Raw genomic sequence first — 17,832 nt, 5'->3', positions numbered from 1 at the left:
AACAGAACGAGTGGGAAAGGACACGGAATATTTTGCTAAAATATAAATCCCTGTGTCTTGATGATGGTGGTGTTTACACAATTGTTCACTTTAGTCAAAACTCATTGACTTGTGCATGAGAATGGATGCATTCATTGCATGTACATTTGCCCTCAATTAAGCTGGAAACTACTCAGGCTGTCTTTTAGAAAGTAAGAGGTACACATGCACCGAGGAACACATGAACTGCAAGGACGTAGCAAACAGGACAGAAAAGAAGTGAGACTGTCTTTAATCTTCACTAGATTGTTAGCCTCTAGACACAGTGCTGTTTGGTAGAAGTTTCTGCCCTGCCCAATACAGTAGCCACTGGGCACATATGGCTTCTGAGCCCTTTAAATGTGGCTAGTTGTACTGAGAAACTTAATTTTAAATTTTACTGAATTTTCATTACATTTAAATTGCCATGTGTGGCTAGTGCTACTATGTTGAACAGCACAGCAAGGGTAGGGAATATATGTCTCATGTCTCTATGGGCCTATTACCTAATCTGGTAGTAGCTACTGAATAAAGGCCAAAAAAGAAAAAAAATAAAATCCAAATAACCTGATGTGCAGTTGTACCAAGTACTGTAGTGAATGGAACATCAGGCATGGGGTCAGTAGACCCCAGATTCAAGTTCCAACTTAGTCCCTTGGTTCCTTTTCTGTTAAAATAGGGCTTTTACTCACTACACATTTCACACTGTCTTTATAAAGCTCAAATGAGAGAAGTAAGCAAAACTACTTAACCTTAAATCACAAAGCTTTGCACAAATGGAAGGTACTGGACTTATCAGCAATGTGGTGGCCACATCTGGCACCAGCGTTTCATTTTAAACTGAAGGCTCAAGAGGGTCGTGCCAAGCTTTCCCGGGGCTCCAGGAAGAGCCTCTGTGCCTGTATACCTTGGTTCCATTTTGTCTTTGACATGCTAATACCACAATCTCCGCGGAGCACGACCACCTGCGCCTCATAAACCTTTCAATTTACAGATACACATGCGACCTTTCCTATCTTGGAGCCACTTTGCCAGTATTGATCGCTGATTGCAAGGGAGCACGCTTTGCAACTGCATAGGAAATGTTGTTTGCTGCCACGAAGGTGGTGGCCTGCTAGGATAAAAGAGGTCGCGCTCCCTGCCAGGAAAGGAAGGAGACCCCTGCGGTGAGGGACCATCAAGGCAGATCCGGGATGCGACTTGGAGTCCTCGTTTGCACTCTCCCGCGTTGCAAAGTGGTCCTGTTATCTCCAGGCGCTGCTGACTCCTCCCTCCGCGGCTGCCTTTTGTCTTTGAAGCCGGGGACCGACAATGGATTATTATCTGCGCATGCAGGTGTTGTTAAAGAGAACAATTTGTGAACAATGGCCCTTCCCACGTTGTCCAAACATAACGATTGCTCCGCAGCTGTTATTTGCAGAACTAGGCACCGTTCTCGATGCTGCCGTTGAGCCGCCAGCTGTCCCCGAGCGCGGCTCCCCCGGCGCCGCCCACCGCTGACAGCGCGACTGCCCCCACTGCCCCTCAATGTCCCCCGATGCCCGCCGCTGCTTCCCCCAACGTCCCTCGTGCCCACCGCTGCTCCACGACACGTGCTTCTTTTGGCCGCCCTGGCGCTCTCCGCCGCCCCCAGGTGACAAGACCCCCGGGCAGCCAGGCTGTGCCAGGTCTTCCTCCCGTGCGTTGTCCCAGAGTCAAAGCACGCTCCCTGGGAACCTCCTGTCCCATTCAGTATTCTTCGGGGAAAACAGAATGGACCCACGGGGTTTCTTGTGGACCTTGTTTCAAACACGTGACACACATGTCAGGTGTGGATCTCTTTGCCCTGCAAGATCTGGGTGAAATTGTCTTGAATCCACCAATTCTGCAGTCTAGGAATGTCCGAAACTCCTCCTCGCTCCCCTACCCCTGAATCGTGCCAATTCCCAGGCCCTGCATCTGCCTGTGATTCTTTCTTTAGTTTCCCCACCGACCCTAATGCAAAATGCAGCCCTTTCACTGGTTCTCAAAATCTGCTGCCATGAAGCAGTTCCTGAGAGATGTCACCGAAAACAAGGAGAGGGTTTCCACCCAGAGAGGACACCTCTTGACCGACACTTTCAGCTACTCTCCCCACTCCCTTCTCCTCCCTACATCCCTTGTTTCACCCAGGAGAAGAAATTCCTCTCCCCGTTACACATAGTGCTACTCACTAGTCTCCAGGCCCTTCCCCCAAGCTTCACTACCCAATTCCTACCAAGGGTTTTCCAAGTGCCAGGGCTCCCTCTTCTTCAAGGAAGAAGCACTGTTTTATTCCCGCTACAAAGACCTTCAGTTCCCACTGGTGTCCTGCTGGCGCCAGAATGTCTGCTGGGCTGCCAGCTTCTCAAAAAGTTCACTGGCCTGCTGCACTCTGTTTTCTCACTTAGGGACAATTCACATACAGTGGATGGTGAGCTACCAAGGAGCAGAATTTCATGACAGCGTTCAGTCCTGGATGTCCAACAACAACCTAAAAACGTCAGCTGCAAAATCTTGCAGGATGCAGTAGCCATGCTTGTGGCAGCAACACATAGATTGACATACTTATAACACCGAATTAAAGCCACCATAACCTTTTCCCAAATCCCTGAAAGGTGACTTCAGTCTTCCTTAAGCCTGTCCATGAATCTGTGTACCCAATTGAGGATTAGACATGAGCATATTGTATTTCTTAGGTTAAATACTATCAATACCTTATGGTAAAGAACATTTTGACTCTGAGATGAAAATATTTCTTAAATTTATTCAGATATCAATTTCTAAGACCTCTACTGTGCTCCAGTAGGGAGCCACAAAATAAACTGAACAGTCCCAGACCTCTTCCTCACCCCATTTTATGCTAATAACATACTCTAAAATAACCAGTCATATCTTTTATGGGATAACCTTGGGTCTACTTTCCTAATTTTTAGTTAAATAAAATGCATATAGTATAAACATGAAACACCCTGCAATTCCTTGTCCCCTCACTTTAAACCAAGAAAGGAGACAAAGACCAATCAAAAAAATTGTTTAAACTAGGTCTTTGGTAACATTTCCTGGTTTGTTTTGGATTAAGGGTCTGAAAGGAAAACAAATGAAGAGAAAGTGTAAATCAGCTTCCCAAAGAGAACAATGAGAATTCCAGAGATTTGCATTTCTCAGGACACTTGAGAATTATTTCCACTGCCCCCGCATTCCATAACACCAGGGCAGCCATGCGGATTCACACAGGACTTGGCTTCATGAACGCAAGGTAAACCATCAGATTCAAGCTGGTCCACTCCACCAACTACCGCGTGTGGTTGCTTGGAACAGCAACAAGCCAACGCCTGCACTAGCCTTTAGGCTGGTCAAGTGGCTGCCCGCCCAGGCACTGTCTCTGAAGTAGGGTTAGAATGTCACAGTCCGCCCTGGGAAGACAGGGGTCCTGTGCATGTTGACAAGCTCAGTGAAAGGAGGCAAACCACTTGCCTCAGCACCACATTAGGCTGGGGAAGTATAAACTGGAAACCATGCAAATATTTATCTTCAGGGACCTCCAAGAGACCTCTGGGAGAAGGAAAATAAATCTCTACATGTGTTTACTCATAATGATTCCAACAGGCCCATCTAAAAACGAGTCCAGCATTTCATTAAACAGACTTCTTCAATGGTCACCGAGCTGTGTAAATACAATATAAATAAAGGCACAGATCCTCTTTTCTGGCTGGCTGGAGGTGTCCAGTTTGGATACACAATCCCCTTCTCCCAAACCGATCCCTTCTCTGAGGGCCCAGAAAGCAAGGAGTATACTGAAGGATGTTGTTTTCCTTTCCAGTAGGGTTATTTGTGGAGACCCTTTCATTTTGAAGGCATCTATGCTCATTTTTACAGTTTTGGAGAAACAGAAATTTGAAAAAAGGGCAAAAGTCCTGTGTGAAGAATTTAGTACACTTCATGATCACCTTTGATCTGTCAAGAAAGGTGCTCGGATTAGTAAGCCTAAGAACATGGTGAAAAATGACTTCCAAATGGTCTCCTTCCTCATCTGCTGGAACAACAAAGCTAATGTTGGACTCAAGCCTGACAACAAGAAGGAAAAGAGCATGACCTCAGAACATCCTCCTGTGGCAAGGGCCCCAGGTGATGCTGAGAAAGCACTTGCTTTTGGAAAAGGCCCCAGCACGTACACACACACACATACATACACACACACACACACACACACACACACACACACTCTCCTTCCACACAATGACTCGGTGTAAAGAAAGCAGGAAAATCGCTCTCCAGGCTAAAGATTCCCCCCCTGCTTGTTATTAGTCACCTTTCCCTCCTCCCAACTCTTACTGGCAGCTAGGCCAGGCAATGACTCAGGAGGGCAGGCGGCAGGAGAAGCTGCTTCAGCACCATGGCTTAAAAAACACCAAGGCCCTTTCAAGTGTATTTAACTCACAGATTTACTAATCTAGTCACCTAGGGAGAGAAGAAGGGAGCCAAGGAGAGGTGCAGGTGTGTGTTTGGGACAAGGTGGGAAAGGAGGGCATTTGGGCCATGGTTAGTGGGAAAATGATAGCCCCTGCTTTCCTAAAGATGGCTCATGGAAACCAGGAAGGAATCATTCAGATAACCTCTGCAGGTTTCGCCATGAGCCATTCTGCTATGGGCGACTCTTCTGCCTCCAATACAGCTCTGATATCACTGGTAAAATGAAGGCCCTCTAGCATCACACATTACCTACTGGAGGAGGATGTCAGCAGGTCATGGAGTATAACAGGTTCTCCAGGTGAAAGGGACAGATGGGAGCAACATGAAATTCAGACCTAGGCCAACCGTGAGAGCTGAGTGCCAGGACGCACCAAAGTCAGGCAGAGGGAAAAGGGAAGACAATGACAAACCTCTGTGCCCCAGGACTCCGTGTTCAAGATTTCTCCCTGAACATGGTGGGCCATTTCTTTGAGTATGATGTCTAATTTGGCCATCTTGACAGATGGTGTAAGTCCAAGGGAAACCTCACCTAGCACCGTCTGATGGAGTTTGAGGGTGGCACTTGTAACTGTCCTGCTCTTCTTCGTCTTTGTGCATTCAGCAAACTGCCTCTCCCATCTGGGTTCACTACTCAGAGACCAGGCCAAAAACAGCTTGTTCCCTGCTAACCCTCCACTAATCACATCACAGACCTCCAAGTGCTCCCCACCCTGAACCTTGCCTGTCCTTTCCTGTCAGAGCAGGCTGCTCACACCCAGCCACAATGATGTGATTGCAGCAGAGCAGCTCCTTAAGTGGAACACTGGGGAGGATAACACCCTGCCTGAGATTCTCAACACTCAATCACACACTCCCCAGCCCTGATGTTCTATACAGCACTTCCATTAGCATGATTTGCGACTGACTTATTAACCAAACCCCACTGCCTCTGGCTGGTATTCAGGCCCAAATACAAAGGAATGAGTAAAAGCTGTTTTCTCCCCAGCAGTATCTCGCCTCCTTGGCAGGTGGCAGAGGATGATGTATGGAATAGCTGGCATCTCCTCCTCCTCCTTGGAAAGGAATTCAGCACACAACACTGCTGTCAGCCAACCCACCAGCCAGCTGACTCTCTGGGGGCAGCGGTAGGCTGAGCGGCAAGGCTGGATGCAGCTGCCAGGTAAAGGAATAGGCCGATGAGGCCGAGGGACCTGCACTGGCACTGCCTCTCCCAGGGTCTGAATTCCTGGGCAGCCTCAGCCTCTACGGCCCACAGCCTATGCACCAGCCCCCTAAACAAGCCTCCCCCATCCTCATGTGTAATCAATTATGTGAAAATCTCACTGGAACTTTCTTTTAACGTCCTTTCTAAAAGCCTATCCATTCCATTAAATCTGCCCTTTAATCTACCCATGCTTCCTTTATTGCAATACATACATCAACACATTCCATGAGGCACAGAGCTCTCTATTGAATATTAACAGTACCTTTTTGTAAATGCTGACACGTCCAGAATGGCTTCTGTATTTATGTGTGTTCTTACACAGTCTGTGCTCCAAAGACTTCGGGGGCTCCTGCCAGGAGAGGCTGCTCACGCTTGGTCTCTCAAGTACTTCTCATCTGGCCCAGTGGTGGCTCCCAAGATCTTTACTCAGGGACCTGGGGCTGCAGTCTGACTGGGGGCTTAGGGGCTTGTCTGAAGCTGGCTTTGCAGAGCAAGCACGCTGCGTGTACTGAGATTTAATGTTGATATGTAGAGGTTTAGAGTAGAAAGTCACAAAATAAAGAGGAGCCCAAAACCCTACCCCCATCTTGGAGCTGCAGCCAATAAGGTCCAGTGTAGCCATTGATTATGGTGCCAGGAAACCCCAGAGTCCTTCTAGAAGGAGCCTCAGAGGCCAGCCAGCTCTCTGTCAAAAAGGAGGCATGTAAGATATTCTATTTCAATGGGCAAGTGGCAAGATTTAAAAGACAAAATGAGCATGTAGGCGGCATGGAGTGGCTAGAACTCACACGTTGATGAGGCAGTAAGCACTGTCATTAATTCAGCTTGTACCAAATAACACACACTATATAAAAGCCTTGACTATACTAGCTCATTTAGCCCTCAGCACAACCTTGTGAGGTAAGCATCACTAGCAACCCCATTTCAGAGACCAGAAAACTCAGCTCTTGTTCCAAGATCCAACAAGTGCTGGTCCCAGGCTTTGAAACCAGGTCTGTCTGGCTAAAAAGTTTCCCTTATCATTACATCCTTCAGATCTCCCCGTTACACTAAACTTCACACAGGATTTCTGATTTCACTCCCTGCTATCAGCCCTCAAAACAACATTTTGGTGCCCCCACCCCCTTAGCTGGAAGCATGACAGCAGACATTATAGGAAAGTGGCTAGCACAGATGACAGCATGCCAGGCCACCAGACAACTGGTCAAAGCGACTGGAGCTGGTCATCCAAGAAGGAAAGGTTGATGGTAAAGGCTGGATCCTCCCAGGCAATTTCCCATTGCCTGATGATGAAGAAATGCGAGGGTGCTCTTAATCAGGTTATTGGCTCCTTTCTGATTCCAAACAGCTTTCTGTAATTTAGCAGACTTCTCAGGAAGGCAGCTCCTTGGTGCCACTTTCTTATCACAAGCCATCATCAGAAACTGCCAGGAAATAAACCCTACTATCATCCTGGCATTTGCTACCTCACCCCAGCTCAGGTCACCTGGCCCCACGAAACTAGTGTTGCCAGATTCAGCCAAAACAAAACAGAACAAGACCCAAGTTAAATTCAAATTTCAGATAAACAATGGATTTTTTTTTTTTGTAGTACAAGTATGTCACATGCAATCTTGTGAATGCTTATTCTAAAATATTACTTGTTGATTACCTGAAATTCAGATTTAACCAGGGTCCTGTATTTTACCCGGTAACCCCTATAAGGACCCCCAATATAGCACTTCTCTCTTCAAAAAACAAGTGTTCTAGTGAAGGTCAGAAACTATTACACAGAAGGTATTTAGGATTTAACAAGCCACCTAGGCCCCTAATTAAGACCCAGGGAAAGTAAGTATGCACTTCTAAAGCCCTTGCTTGGGGCTTGGTGAGAGCATCCTCCCACTAGGAGGAGCCTGGGCTAAACCCTAATTACCCCCAAGAAATTCAAATGTGTCCACATCACGTTGATCTCTGTGGTTGCAAATTCACAGTTCCTTTCTTCATTCCTGTTCACAGGTAAGTCTCCATGTAACACACTTCTCAGATGGAGACAGGGAAAACCCTTCCCTCTCCCACCAGCAGCATATTTTGAACCAAGCAACTAAAATCTCCTCCAGCTGGAACTCCTCTTTCACAAAGATTTGCTTGAGGGAGCAGATGGGAAGAATGGCAGTTACGTGGCCAAAAATATTACACTAAATGCCAGAGCAAGTTCACACTTGTAAACACCAACTCTGTCCAATGTTTTCATTTTTCAAGTGTGAGCATGTTGCTGAAATCTAGATGCCATTTAAAAACAAAGTTCTGAAAGCAGTAAGCGTGTTTCCCTGGCACCAAATTCTTTCCCTTCCTCCCTGCTCTACAGAGAAACAAACCTCACAATGTTCCCAACTTGCCTTCTTTTTTTTCTGAGACAAGGTCTCACTCTGTCACCCAGGCTGGAGTGCAATGGCAAGATCCTGGGTCACTGCAGTCTTAACCTCCTAGTCTCAAGCAGTCTCTCTGCCTTGGCCTCCCGACTAGCCGGGACTACAGGTACATACCATCACACCCAGGTCACTTTTTAGTTTTTGTAGAGATGGGGGTCCCACTTTGTTGTTGCCCAGGCTGGTCTCAAAGTCCCATCCTCAGGCAATCCTCCCATCTCAGCTTCCCAAAGTGTCGGGAGTACAGGTGTAAGCTCTTATCTACCTGGCTCTTATCTCTAAGAACATCCACACCACATACCCACAAAAGGCAACACTTGATTTTGCAAGAACTTAGGGCCAACAGCCTGAACCTGGTTTCCTCTGGACAAGCCAAAACTCCCCAGGCTACCTACATCTGTAAAAGACAGCCCCCTCTAGTTTCCTAACAGATTGGTTTCGTTAGTTTGAGTTCCAGTGTTGGGGGAAAGTCCTGGTGACCTGAAAACTTGGATGACTCTGGAGGCAGTTACAGTTACTCTTATCCGGGCCCAGGACCAGTGATTCTCAAGCAAGGGAACCTGCCTCTCCTGCCAAGAGGAGCTGGTATGAGATTATCCAAAATGATGTTTCATTTGAAAAAGTGTAATTAATATGCCATTTTATATTTGGAAAACCAAACACCTATTGCTTTTGCAGTACCAACTATGGAAGCAAAAGCTCAGTTCTTGGAATTTACAAGAATCAATTTTTCACATTTTATAAGAGCAATAATAGCTAATATTTGAGAGCTACCTTATGCCAGGCACTATGCTAAACTCTCTACATTGCATGACCTCGCTTACTCTCCTCAGCCATCCCCTGAGGTAATCTATTATTCCATTGCTCAAGTTAGGGAAGCAAAGGCATGTCCCAGTATGGGGTAGAGCAGCAACTGGAATCGAAGCACTCTAACTCCAGGATCAAACCCTAAATCACTAAATACCATGTCCAAGGATGAGGACCTCTGGTGTGGCCAAATTCACGGTCAGTTATCGCCTCAGATACCACTGGCTTTCTGTCCCGCCGCAGGGCCCTGAGTCTATAGTGGGAATTAGAAAAAACAATGATAGAGTTATTGGGCCGGGCTCGGTGGCTCAAGCCTGTAATCCCAGCACTTTGGGATGCCAAGGCAGGCGGATTACCTGAGGTCAGGAATTCGAGACCAGCTTGGCCAATATGGCAAAACCCCATCTCTACTAAATATACAAAAATAGCCAGGTGTGGTGGCGGGTGCCTGTAATCCCAGCCACTAGAGAGGCTGAGGCAGGAGAATTTCTTGAACCCAGGAGGTGGAGGTTGCAGTGAGCTGAGATCACACCATTGCACTCCAGCCTAGGAAACAGACTCTGTCTCAAACAAAACAAACAAACAAACAAAAAAAAACTATTACTTTGCCATTTCCAACAGTCTGGTAGACTGTACACATGCTGCAGGGTGTTGATAGGACAACACAAATAAAATCATATGCCGATATGGCTCTTGTTAAATCGTTGCCAAAGAAAGAAACTTTTCAGGGAAGTCCAGGAAAATTCAATTTTAATGAAAAACCTGCAGCCACTGAAAGAAATCAGGATGAGACACATTAAATTAGTGACTTGAATGAAGTAGATACTAAACAAATGTTGTTCAGCTGAACTGGCATAACTTTAAAGAATGTTTATTACTCCCCACCCCCTCCACCCAGGTGAACCTTAAAATGTCATTCATTCACTAGACAAGCATTAGCTGAGTTCTGCCACTAGCCATCACCCGGGGCATGGTGGTAGACACAATGATGAAGCAAGGGCCAATCTGACAACTGAGAACATTACAATGTATTGAAGAAATCTGTATACTTTTAAAAGACAAACACAGGGGTGTTGGTTTTCTATTGCTGTGCAACAAGTTACCACAAACTTCTCATCTCACAGTTCTGTAGGCCAGAAGTCCAGGCACAGAACAGGGTTCTCTGCTCACCTGGTATCTGGGGCTCGGAGTCCTTGCCTAAGCTCACTGGTTATTGGCAGAATTTACTTTCTTGTAAGACTGGGGTCCAGCTCTCAGCTCCCAGAGAGCTATCCACATTCATTGCCATGTGGCCTCTACCTTCAAATCAACAATTCCATGTCAAATCCTTCTTTTGTTTCAAATCTCTGACTTTGTTTTTTGGAATGAGCCAGAGAAAACTCTCTGCTTTTAGAGGGCTTGACTGATGAGGTCAAGTCCACCAGGATACTCTTCCTTCTACCATCTCATAGAATACAATCATGATATCATCATACTCACAGGTACTTCCCACACTCAGGGAGAGGAGACTACATACTGGGGTGGGTCATTGGGGGTCATCTGAGAATTCTGCCTGCCACAGCATGTAAACATTTATGGGAAAAGTGTCTTCTCAACCATTGTTGTCGGCAGCCCCTAAGGGGCTACTGAGACACGAGGAAAACAAGGATACCTGACATCCTATAGTGATCGAGGAAGAACTGTCCTGGACAAATTATAGGCTCATAGGACGCTCACTGAGAAACAGCCACAAAATGAAACAGAAAGAATCTTAATATTTAATAGAATGCCCAGAGCCCTTCTTTGAGTAGCAAAAGATCCATTAAAGACCGGTATAGCTCCTCTTTTATACTGGGAGATCCTTCCCCTACCCACCACAGCCAGACCCAAGATAGAAACCAAATGCTAAGCCACATGACACAGGAAGCCCAGTAACTCCCTGAAACTGGACTAGACTCCTTGCTAAAGGTGGAACTGTTTCTTTTCTTAATGTAATTTCAGATTTAATTATTCACCAACCTCATCCCCAACTAGCATCTGTCCTTGGAAGATGCCTAAATTGAACAAGTCAACTAGTGCAGGGATCAGACAGATTACTGTTCCCACTGGTGGCTCTGCTAAGGGAAAACTGGATCTTGGGTTTTTCCTCTTGGATTTAGCACACTGTCATAAGGACTGGGGGACAGGGGAGGCTGTCTTGAGGATGAGTTTTTCCTGTGGAGGAAGAGAGATTTTTGGTAGAGAGGGAGCAAAGAGCAGCAGCACAAGGTCCTTCCCACCTGGAGGCTTTTGAGCAATTGAGCAGGGTCTGGAAGGATGGGATGTTCCAGATAACACAGGGAGAAGATTGGCAATGAAGGGAAGGGGAGTAGCTTGAAAGGGCAGCAACAGTGGAGCAGGTGACTTCCTTAAAATGTGAAAGCTGGTCAGATGCAGTGGCTCACACCTGTAATAGCAGCACTTTGGGAGGCTGAGGCAGGAGGATCACTTGAGCCAAGGAGTTTGAGACCAGCCCGGGCAGAAAGTAAAAATAAATTACCCAGGCATGGTAGCACAGGCCTGTGGTCCTAGCTACTCTGGAGGCTGAGATGAGAGAATTGCTTGAGCCTACAGTGACCTGTGATCATGCCACTGCACTCCAGCCTGGGTGACAAAGACAGACCTTGCCTCAAAAAAATATTTAAAAATATAAAACTTGGGAGCTGGAACTTGTTTGTAGGCTGAGGACTCAGTGGAGAAGGAAAGAATGAAAACACGAGACTAAAGAGACAGAGAAAAGGGACTCTGCAAGGTCCAAAAGAGGTGTGGTGGGAGGTGACAGAAGATACAGAGGAAAATACTAACTACGTAAAGAAGACGGACACTTCTGCTCCTCAGATATGAGGAGGGGAGAGGAAATAGGTAAAAACAGATTTTCAGGTGGGTAGAAAGAAAGCCATCAGGTCAGGTGGCCTCACTCTCGGTAACTGGAAGACAAGGTCCGCTGACAGGGAAGGTTTAAAGATGGGAAGTGGATCTTACTCATTTAGAAAGTTTTAGATAGATAGATAGATAGATGATAGATAGATAGATAGATAGATAGATAGATAGATAGATAGATAGATAGATAGATGGATGGAGGAAGAGAGGGAGAGACAGGGAGAGAGGGAGACAGAGTCTTTCTCTGTCACCCAGGCTAGAGTGCAATGGCACGGTCTCAGCTCACTGCAACCTCCACCTCCCAGCTTCAAGCAATTCTCCTGCCACAGCCTCCCAAGTAGCTGGGACTACAGGCACCTGCCACCATGCCTGGCTAATTTTTTTGTATTTTTAGTAGAGACAGGATTTCACGCTGGCCAGGCTAGTCTCGAACTGCTGACCTCATGATCTGCCCGCCTTGGCCTTCCAAAGTGCTGGGATTACAGGCGTGAGCCACCATGCCCAGCCCCAATATTTTTTCTAAATAAAGTTATTCCTGCTGTGGTGGGGGCTGAGATGGGGAAAAGCTTTAGGAAATAAGATTAGAAATTAAAAGGAGCAAAAGCATCCATAACTAAGGAAAAGAACTAACCTTCGTTGAATCATTAGCATTAAAACCAAGGCATTTATCCAAAAGGAAATGGAAATGGAACAGAAACATTTCTTAAGGGTGCAGGAAAGAGGTGCGAGGTAGCCAGTGGTTCCAAGGTCCAGGATAGTCAATCCTCTACCCCCCAGAACTTTCTGGGAGGAAACTGTGTCTTCTCGGTTGAAGTGGTGAGGGTGGCCCCCACCAGAACTTGACGGGAAGCTAGTTGTGTTGATTCCATTTTTCTTCCTGTGTGTCTGTCACCAGCCAGGTGTTTCTAGAAAGAGATCACAGTCTTCAGCCCGTATTACCAATACACTAGCTCAGCCAATTGCAGGGAGGGCTGGTTGTCTTGTATTCACCTTTTGAAGGAAATGTTACAAGTTTTAAAAGAAAAAACAGCCATTTAGTCTCTGGTAAATGCAAACATTTCCTAACATACCAAGGCTATCTGCAGAAAGTACAGAGCCTGGGGAAATTCTGCCTAACGAAATCAGTTTTTCCCAAGTGAGTAGCTATAGCAAAAGGAGGGCAAATGTTTAGCCCCGTTCTGGTCAATTATGATGTCCAGTGTCTTTTTTTTTCTTTTCTTTTCTTTTCTTTTTTTTTTTTTTCAGAGACAGGGTCTCGCTCTGTCGCCCAGGCTGGAGTTCAGTGGCATGATCATAACTCACTGCAACCTCAAACTCCCAAGTAGCTAAGACTACAGGTGCACACCACCATGTCTGGCTAATTATTAAATTTTTTACAGAGACAGGGTCTCGCTATGTTGCCTAAGCTAGTCTCAAACTCCTGGCCTCAAGTGATCCTCTCCCCTTGGCCTCCCAAAGTGCTGGGATTACAGGTGTGAGCCACGGTGCCCTGGCTAATTTCCACTTTTGTCAAGAGAACATACAATCCTATCATCCCTCACACAATCCTTGGCCTTGAATCTTTAGTTCTGTCTGACAAACTAGATCTTACTGTAACTTGGGAATGGACCTTTGGTTACGCTTTTTTTGTAACAGCTCAAAGACATTTCTGTTTAACTGATTTGGGTCAGCTGTGTATCATTATTTAGTGGGAATTGATGGGTAAAGATGGCATTTTTGCAAATGAATGGATAAACTTTTGATGCACTAAATTTATTTATTTATTATTTTTCCACAGGTTATTGGGGGTACATGGGGCATTTGGTTACTTGAGTAAGTTCTTTTTCTCTCTTTTTTTTTTTTTGAGACAGAGTCTCGCTCTGTTGCCCAGGCTGGAGTACAGTGGCACGATCTTGGCTCACTGCAATCTCTGCCTCCCAGGTTCAAGCAATTCACCTGCCTCAGCCTCCCAAGTAGCTGGGACCACAGCACGTGCCACCCAGCCAATTTTTGTATTTTTAGTAGAGACAGGGTTTTGCCATGTTGGCCAGGCTGGTCTCGAACTCCTGACTTCAAGTGATCCACCCGCCTTGGCCTCCCAAAGTGCTGGGATTACAGGCATGAGCCACTGCACATGGCCTGGTTACATGAGTAAGTTCTTTAGTGGTGATTTGTGAGATTTTGGTGCACCCATCACCCAAGCAGTATACACTATACCCTATTGGTAGTCTTCAATCCCTCGCCCCCTCCCATGCTTCCCAAGTCCACAAAGTCCACTGTATCATTCTTATGCCTTTGCATCCTCATAGCTTAGCTCCCACATATCAGTGAGAATATATGATGTTTGGTTTTCCATTCCTGAGTTACTTCTCTTAGAGTAATAGTCTCCAATCTCATCCAGGTCACTGCAAATGCTGTTAATTCATTCCTTTTTATGTAGATGCACTAAATTTTAAAAATGAGTTACATATGTGCAATGGTGTTATGTATAACCGATAATGTTTGATATATTGTATGTATTTCAAATGAAAGTTGGTTATATCCATCAAACCATGTAAAAAGGGTGATGTGCAACTTGAAGCAAGTACCAAGATTTAGCAGACAATGACAAGATCAAACAGCAATTTAGAAAGAGAGAGATACGAAGAAATATATTTTTGATGGATTCCATTTCTAAAGCCATCTAAGCAAAATCTAGGTCAACTTTTCACAAAACCCCACGGAAGGTAAGTCACATTGAGAGGCTAGCTGGCAGGCCTCTAGCATGTAGACATATATTATGGTTCAGGAATATTAAAGAAATGTACTACTCAGCAAGAATACCCATAACTCTCCTATAGAAGAGAACACTGAACATATTTAAGGCCATTTGGACAGCTCAGAGCAAAATAAGAGAAATCCTGGTACCATTGGGCTTAGAGCTATCTTCCTTCTTCTAAACAAAGGGAAAAAGGAAAAATATTTCTCCTTTGTACTTTATCCCCAGAGAAGACACTGATGTGGTTTGCTTCCCCCTTCCCTCCCCACACTGGGTTAGGTGGTTATGAAAAGCAGAGCTCACCTGGAAAGATTGGCACTGCGTTGGCTCAGAGACAGCCTGAGTGGAGCGCATGAGATGAGAGTGCCCACCAGAGCAGGAACAGGTGACCAGCCATTCCATTTGCTCAGGACTGCGGAGTTTCCTGGGACGTGGAACTCAGTACTAAAACCAAGAGATGAGTTTAACTTCTTTGAGCCTTGGGTTTCTCATGTGTTAAATGGGATAATAGTGGTGCCTACATTTTAAATGATACAATACATATAAAGCACTAACTAGGAGCTTATTAATTGCTTATTAATTCTATGGCTCAGGCTGGAGGGCAGTGGCGTGACATCTCAGCTCACTGCAACCTCCGCTTCTCAGGTTCAAGCAATGCCACAGCCTCCCAAGTAGCTGGGATTACAGCCGTGTGCCACCACACCCGGCTAATTTTTGTATTTTTAGTAGAGACAGGGTTTCACCATGTTGGCCAGCCTGGTCTCAAACTCCTGACCTCAAGTGATCCGCCCGCCTCAGCCTCCAAAAGTGCTGGGATTACAAGCGTGAGCCACCGTGCCTGGCCACTAGGAGGTTAAAAAGCATTAGCTACTGTATTGCTATTAATCTTTAATCTTTGCCCACATTCCAAATTATTTAAGATAAATACCCAGTAGTTCAATTTTGAGTCTAACGGCATCCACATTTTTGAGACTTATAATTACCAAACTATCCCATATACACAAAAGTGTAAATTGAGAGTATCATACAAAGCGTCTACTCTAAAAGATGCCTCTATCCATTTTCTCAAACCCTTAGTCATGTCGTATTTTTGCATCTTAAATTATTGTATTTTTGATACACATAGCAGAACGAGCTGTAAAATTTGAAAATTAAGCATATTTCTCCAAGTAGTATATTTGTAAAATGTAATCAAATTTGTAATTTATTTATGATTTATACACTAACTGAAAATAAATGAGGTAGTGCAGAATAAAAGCATGACAGACACTTACACGTATAAGGAAAAAAAAATCTTAATACTTGAGAAGAGAGTGTTAGCTATACTGGGAAGATATAAGGTGGTCATTAATTTCAGCTCTGAGCTTCCTAGCAACAAAAGTAAAAATAGAAGCATATTTCCCATTCTAAAATAAAAGAGAAGCACATAAGTTTATCTAGAAATAAATATCTTCCTGTTGCTAACTTCTAAGAAGAATTGCCATGCATTTCCTTATGTAACAGGCACCAAGTAACATAACAAAGAGTATACTTTGGGCCAAACTTTCTGAAGATATAAAACTTTCCATATGACCATTTCTTCTAAAGGCCCTTGAGAAAAGGCAAAGACATTAGATCTAGTATTTCAGTGAAGACAAATCTTTTGATTCTAACATAAACCAGATATATTGTTTTTAGGTGATTCCAATTTTGATGTTTCCAAAACATGAGCTAAATCATGGCAGTCATTAGTGCTGTTTACCGAATACTTCTAGTTTCCTCATTTCCAGAAACATGTCAAGATTTGTGCTTCTCTGCCCTCTTAGGTGAAACCATGTGGCATTCTGTGGCCAACAAAAGGCGATCATCAGCAATACGTGGAGTTACCAGTTGGAAGCTTTAAAGCCAGGGTACATTTTGCCATAACATTTATCAAAGATGCTTAACAAGTTTCTTAGCTATGACACCTAAAACATAAGCAACCAAATTAAAAATAAACTGAACTTTGTAAAAATTAAAAACTTCTGTGCATCAGAGGACACTATCAAGAAAGTGAAAAGACAGCCTACAGAAAGAATTTTCAAATCATGTCTGATAAGGATCTACCATCCAGAACATATGTATATTTTTTAAAATCTCACAACTTAACCCAATTAAAAAATAAACAAGAGGATCTGAATGGTGATTTCTCCCAAGAAAATATATAAATGGTCAATAAGCACATGAAAAGTTGTTTAACATCATTAGTCATTAGGGAAGTGCAAATCAAAACCACACTTACTAAGATGGCTATAAACAAAAAGGACAACAACAGCTATCGGAGAGGATATAGGGAAATTAGAGCCTTTATGCATTGCTGATGTAAAACAGTGCAGCCAATGTAGAAAACAGTTTGGCAGTTCCTCAAAAGTTGAATTATCTTATGACTCAGCAGTTTCACCCCAGGTATGTACCCAAGAGAATTAAGAACATAAGTTTGCACAAAATGTACACATAAATGTTCATAGCAGCATTATTCACAATAGCCAAAAGGTAGAAACAAACCAAATGTCCATCAATTGATAAATAAGGATAAACAAAATGTGGTGCATCAATAAGATGAAATATTATTTAGCAATATAAAAGGAATGAAGTCCTCATCCAAGGTATAACATAGATGAGCCTTGGGCTGGGTGCAGTGGCTCACGCCTGTAATCCCAGCACTCTGGGAGGCCAAGGCAGGTGGATCACCTGAGGTCAGTTCGAGACCAGCCTGGCCAACATGGTGAAACCTACTGAAAATACGAAAATTAGCTGGGCGTGGTGGTGCATGCCTGTAATCCCAGCTACTGGGGAGGCTGAGGCAGGAGAATTGCTTGAACCTGGGAGGCAAACGTTGCTGTGAGTTGAGATCACTCCACTGCACTCCAGGTTGGGCAACAGAGCAAGACTCTGTCTCAAAAAACAAAACAACACATAGATGAGCCTTGAAACCATTATTCTAGGTGGAAAAAGCCAGACATAAGAGGCCAGGTGTTGTATGCTTTCATTTATGTGAAATATCCAGAATAGGTAAATCCACAGAGACAGAAAGCAAATTAGTGGTTGCTAGGGGTTAGGGAGTAGGGAAAATAGAGAGTAACTGCTAGTAGCCACAGGGCTTCCTTTCAGGATGACAAAAATGTTCTCGAATTAGACGGTGGTGAGAGATTAGATTGTACACCTATGTGAATATACTAAGCAACACTGAATTATACACTTCATAGTGGTATATTGTGATTATGTGTGGATTATATTTCAATGCAATATTTTTTAAAAGAATGTTCAAGTCAAAA

The 17,832-nt window shown here is 44.5% G+C and overlaps 1 long non-coding RNA gene across 5 annotated transcripts in view; it reads right to left on the bottom strand.

Moving 5' to 3' along the window:
- Positions 1-12,302: 12,302 nt before the first annotated feature.
- LOC105483235 (uncharacterized) overlaps positions 12,303-17,832 on the bottom strand; it is a 50,833-nt gene continuing 45,303 nt past the window's right edge. For 3 of the 5 annotated variants that reach the window (XR_011609578.1, XR_011609577.1, XR_988128.2), the window contains exons 2-3: positions 14,843-14,983; positions 12,304-12,792 (exon numbers count right to left, since the gene is read on the bottom strand). This is a non-coding gene — a long non-coding RNA (uncharacterized lncRNA). Of the gene's footprint in view, positions 12,793-14,842; positions 14,984-17,832 lie in introns of all 5 variants that reach the window. The other 2 variants (XR_011609576.1, XR_988127.3) reach the window with 2 other exon arrangements.

This window comes from Macaca nemestrina, chromosome 11 (genome assembly GCF_043159975.1).
Source record: "Macaca nemestrina isolate mMacNem1 chromosome 11, mMacNem.hap1, whole genome shotgun sequence".
Lineage (NCBI taxonomy): Eukaryota > Metazoa > Chordata > Mammalia > Primates > Cercopithecidae > Macaca > Macaca nemestrina.
This window is presented reverse-complemented; position numbering and strand designations above follow the sequence as displayed.